Genomic DNA, 6,000 nt, shown 5'->3' with positions numbered 1-6,000 from the left:
GCGCATCCCTGGAGCCCGGCCGGGAGCCCGCCCCGCGGCCCCTCCGCGACACCCGCGGGGCGGGGGAGGAGGGCAGCGGAGCGAGAGGCGGGACCGCTCGGGGCTGGCGCAGCCGGGCGGCCGCCGGAGCCGCCGTGCCCGGGATAGCGCCGTGCCCTGACAGCCCCGGGGTTTGGCCTGGCCCTTCCCCGGCCCGCGCGGCACCCCACCAGCGGCCAGGCGGGGACGTTGCAGCGGCCGCGACGCCGGGCAGAGACTGCCTGCTCCTCGCTGCCCGCCCTGCCCGCCCTGGCTAACCTGTCTGCTGCCTGTCCCTCGCTGCCCGCCCTGGCTAACCTGTCTGCTGCCTGTCCCTCGCTGCCCGCCCTGGCTAACCTGTCTGCTGCCTGCCCTGCTTCCTGCCTGCCCCCCGCCCGCTGCCTGTCCTCCTCTACTGCCTGCCATCAGTTGCGGATGCAGCCAGGCTGGTGCTCACAGCCTGCAGAGCCTCAGATACCCCAGTCTGGCTCTCATGGGTCTGGTCTTGCAAACACAGTATACTGCTCTGTATGTGGTTATATTCCAGGAGCAGAATCTCTCACATACATCCAGTTTATGGTCTGCAAAGTTGTGTTTGTTTTCAGTGGGATCTGCAACTAAACGCACTGGATGGTTCCCAGATCCATCATCCTATCTGCGGCTGGGTGGCACACACAAACATGCACAGGTTACTTGGTGAAACCCAAGTGCCTGGCACATGCTGTGTGTGTCATTTTGTGCTTGTCACATCCTGGACATGTCACCCCCTGCCACTTACTGCCCTTGCAGCATTACCACCATGTGTCTGGGTCTCAGCAGTGTTAATTGAGATCCTTGATTTGCTGACACTGGCAGTGGATCCAAAAAAGGCCTTTAATGGTCTGCACTGTGTGTCCACAGAAAACAAGAGGAGGAACCACTGATTCTGCTGAAGAAGCTCTGTGTGTTGGTACTGAGCCTATAGTCTAGGGCCCACACCAAGCACTGGGTGCTATTAACACTCCCTCCACTTGCTATACCCTCTCATTATTTTTTTCACCTGGAAGTAGAAGGAAAAAAATAGTCTGCAGGAGCAGATTAGAGAGAGATTAAATTCCAAGGTGCACCAAACCCAAATAGACTGAAAAACCTCTTATGGCTTTTCTGGAAACATCAAATAGAGCAGGATCATGCCCACATGAGATGGTGACACAGCTCAGTGTGCTGCTGGCCATAGCACTCTTTCCTATGAGATAATGTCCTGGCTTGTAAAATAAGCACGTATTCTATTTTTGCCATCTGTTGGGGGTTAGGCAGTTTTTCTTATCTCTTTCAAGAACAATGACACTGACAGGAAGATAATCTCCTGCTAATGGGCTATTGAATTACTCACTGTGGCTGGTAAGATTAGTTACATCATCCCATTGGGAGATGCTCCACCCAGAGGGAGGAGCCAAGCATCCCTGCCACCATAAAACAAGCATCTCTGAGACCACAGACAGCCTTCTTCGCTGGATTTCCCAGAGGAATCAGGAACCAAGGCCCAGCTGCTCCTTTTCCACGTTTTCAGAAAGGATCTACACCCTTCTGCAGATCGCCGCTCCAGGAGGAGCAGCCACCATCTGGCTGGACTACTATCAACACCCTGACTTCTCAGGGTGCCAGGTTTTTCTCACTCTGCCAGTGGTTTTTTTTGCTTGTGCTAAATTACATTGTTATTTAGGTGTTTTTCTTCCTAGGAAAAAACTGTTATTCTCATTCCCGTATCTATGCCTGAGAGCCCTTTTAATTCTGAAATTGTGATAATTCGGAAGGAGGGGGTTTACCTTTTCCATTTCACAGAAGGCTTTTTGCCTTCCTTCACAGCCTCCTGTCTTTTCAAACCAAGACAGCTTATCTGTCAGGGAGGCCTCAGGAATATTGCAGATAGAAAGGACTGCTATTTCCATCTCTACTACTAAATCATAATCAAAAAGCAATGCTTGGTCACGTTATAGCAAAACCCCAGCATTTTTGAAAATGCTGCAGCTTATGAATTAGGTTTGTATTTCCAGTAATGCTAAATATTAATCAATCTAATTAAAGTCAACCAGAAACTGTAGCTCCTCAGTCAAGTCCAGTGAAACCGGAGGAATACCAAAGACAGAGAAGCAGTTTTTTTCTGTAAGCCACTACCCCTGCAGCTGCTGTTACACAATTCAAGTTGAACACAAGTGTGTTGCAAGTCAAATCTTTCCTTACAGGCACTCATAGAAGCAAATTAAGCAGCAGCACCTGAATTCTACTCACCTCATGGCAGCATTCAGATTTGCTTTGTAAGGGAACGTATAACCCAACAGCACTGGTTTTGCTCCACATGTCCTGGAGCACCACAGGCAGCCCTGTGGTGTGATACCCCAGAACAGCATTCACCTCCCTAGGTGGAGGTGAGTGCTTTCATAAATTTTAATGCCTCTGGTTTCACCTTCAGTATCAGGGGAAGCCATGCAGCCTCAGCCACATACTTGCTGCTTTTTCTTAGGGATTATTTAACTGTTGGATTTCACTAAATTGCCCTAAGACATTTCCTTTCCTTAAATCCTAGTTATTAGAGCTGGCTCCAGGCATGCCAATGGCACAAGACTACTGAAGTGACAGTCCCCAGCAAAGCTGCCTGGATGGCTGCAGGTGCCAGGCAAGGACTGCCTGCCCCTCGCTGCCCACCCAAACAGGGACAGGCTCCCAGATCCCAGCTTTCTAGCCTCCAACAGCAGCAAGCTGATTACCTTTCTCCTCTCCTGGCTGGCCCTGCTGCCACCCTTCTTCCCTGAGCCTCAGGAGCTGAGGCTGGCTCTGCTGAGCATCAGCCCTTCAGACCCAGGCAGTGAGTCTTGGGTTTGCCTACGCTGCTCAGAGCCTTAGGCAGACCCTGTTGCTTTTTTTGTAACTCTTGAAAAGGAGAATAGTAGCTCTCGGCTTCAGCTTCTGTTTAATCAGATCACACATGCACAGGTGTGATAGCTAAAAGCTCAGCAATTAGATTGCTGAAAGAAAAATGTGACCTTTAGAATTGATATGTAGTGATGTGTTGGGTTGTCAGATCTGTTGCTGTTACTGGATCAGTGGTGTGCTGCTGGCTCAGGGAGATAGCTTCACTCTGCCCCCTGACTTTTCTTCTTCCTCCTCTCCCAGATATAGGTTTCACTCACAGTATCACAGGATTAACTAGGTTGGAAATAATGTTTGAGATGAACTAGTCCAACCTATAATCTAACACCACCTTGTCAACCATACCAGGGCACCGAGTGGCACGTCCAGTCTTTTCTTAAACATCTCCAGGGACAGTGACTCCACCCCCTTCCTGGACAGCCCTTTCCAATGTCAAACCATTCTTTCTGTGAAGAATCTTTTCCTTATGTTAAGCCTAAACTTCCCCTGGTGCAGCTTAAGGCTGTGTCCTCTTATCCTCATGTTGATTGCCTGGGAGAAGAGCCCAGCCCTCACCTGGCTGCACCCTCCTGTCAGGGAGTTGTAGAGAGTGATGAGGCCTGCCCTGAGCCTCCTCTTCTCCAGGATAGACAACCCCAGCTCCCTCAGCCGCTCCTCACAGGACTTGTGTTCCAGACCCCTCCCCAGCCTTGTTGCCCTTCACTGGACATGCTCCAGCTCCTTCATGTCCTTCCTAAACTGGGGGGCCCAGAACTGGACACAGCACCCAAGGCAGGGAGTGGAACAAAATGGGCTTTAATGTTACTGCCAACCCAAACCATTCTGTGATAGATGTGGGAACAAAGTGTGGTTTCTGTCAGCAAGGAGCAGTGATGTTCCCTGGTGTGGAAGAAACCAACCTGGTCCTGTAGCAGGGAATACTCCATGCAGGGACCTGGAGAGTCCTTTCTGCCAAGGACACGCTGTATGCCCACACCCAGCTCCATTTTGGCTCTTCCAGTGACTCCCCTCGGCTATTAGTGGCACAGAGCTCTGCCATGCTTGTGTAAAGATGGTTAATGGCTGATAACATGTGATCTGCTTGCCTGCTGCAAACTCCAGTGTGTTTTCCTTGTTTCTAGTAGGTGTTAGGGAGGATTCAGCTTGGGGCCACAGCTCAGGAACTATTTTCTTGTATTAAGTGCAGTCCAGTGCCACAGTATAGAAAAACACAGCAGCACACAGGTACATATATCCCATCAGAGCCTGAAAATGCTAAACTAATCGAGGAGGGAACTTCTTTGTTCCTTCTTTTATAGAAATTAATAAATACAGTGTGACGGGCCAAGTGGCATCAATACACATTCTGTTTGTCAGTAGCTTGGAAAAACAAACACTCTGAGAACAACCGTTTTTGTCTTCAATCCAAGATAAAATGTTGCTGTGAGCACTCACAAAAACTATCTCCTCCAGCATTGTTTGGGGCTAATCAGCACGATTCCAGTTAAGCTGATACGGCCTTGCAAATTCAATAAATGGGTTTCCTTCTCCTAATATCTACTTTTTACAAATGTCAGGATATTCATTCTATACCTGGTTATTCTCTACCAGAGATGAGCTTCATATTTTATAAGCCTCAGTTAAAACACAGAAACAGAATGGTTAGGGGACCTTGAAGTCCAACTTGTTCCACCCCCTGCAATGGCCAGGGATACCTTCCGCTAGCCCAGGCTGTTCCAAGACTTATCCAACCTGGCCTTGGACACTCCCAGGAATGGGGCAGCCACAGCTTCTCTGGGCAGCCAGTGCCAGGGCTTTACCACCCTTCTAGTAAAGAATTTATTCCTAATATCCAGTCTAACACTACCCTCCTTTAGTTTCCCTTTGTCCTATCACTATATGCCCTTGTAAATATCAAGTAAATTCCCCTAATTTCAGAGAAAGATCACTCACTTGGTGAAACCTGCTCAGAACCGGTCCTGAACCATGGCACTGTGGTAAGGTTTGTGTGAATTTGGCACACATTATCAAATCCTGGGGAATCTGATCTGCATAACTCAGAAGAGGATTGAGCTCATGTGAAACCAGCAACTGCTTTAGACCCTTGCATGAGATGCATATTTGATTTGCTTTTATCCCTTCAAAACAGCAACAGGAAGCAATCTCTAAGGAGCATAGTAAAGCATTAGTGTCCTGTTCCTGAGTGACAATTTCATAACAGACTTACAGAAATGCATTATTATCCTAAACTTAGTGCAGACTTCAAAATCAGGGAAGAATTGCTAACATGCCACAAATTTGACACAAAATTGATCTCTCAGGCAAAAAAAAAAAAAAACCCAAAACCCCCAGCTATTGGAATAATACTGTAGTGTGGGGTTTTTTCTGTGCTAGGAGAAATGGTGGGAAATTCACTGTAGAGGGAGAACATTAACTATTTGCAAGCCAAGACCAATGAAAACCTGCTGGGCCTCGTCTTCAAATGTAGAGTGGACATCTTGCTCAAGTTTCCTGGGACAGCAAAAGCTGTGCTGTAAATCGCTGATTATCTCAGCCTTGGCAGAAAGCAGAAATGCTTAAAGATCAAACAAAGCTCTATGGTCGGATCCTCAGCTCATTTAACAGAGAGCTGTAACTAAATCCATTCATTTGTACCAGCCAAGGAGCTGCCCAGTGTCCACTCTAGCAAATAAAGATTTATTTTATAGTGGATGTTCAGTGCTTTTCACAGCTCTGCATTTCCCCTGTGCAGTTTTAAATGAATTGTCACAATTTTATTAAGCAATTTTTATTTTAACCTTTGCACTTTTCAATTCACATAGTGGATTTGTCACAGTCTCTAAGTGGTGCATTCAAATATAATTGCAGATGCTTTGCAACATTGTCAGTTTGCTCATTTAGCAAAGGACAGTGACTGAAGGATATGTGTGTCCAGCATCAACTTCAAAACAGACTGAGCTGATATTGGTTAATATTTTTTCTTCCAGCTGGCTTAAGGGACTGAGCAAGGGAAATACTGCCCACCAGCAAAGCCATGCCACATCACTATTGTTCAAGACAGTCAAAATGGCACAAGATGCTGAAAAGGGAAAATAT

This window comes from Passer montanus, unplaced genomic scaffold (genome assembly GCF_014805655.1).
Source record: "Passer montanus isolate IOZ18808 unplaced genomic scaffold, ASM1480565v1 scaffold162, whole genome shotgun sequence".
In the NCBI taxonomy this organism is placed as follows: domain Eukaryota; kingdom Metazoa; phylum Chordata; class Aves; order Passeriformes; family Passeridae; genus Passer; species Passer montanus.
Note: the sequence above shows the minus strand (reverse complement) of the source record.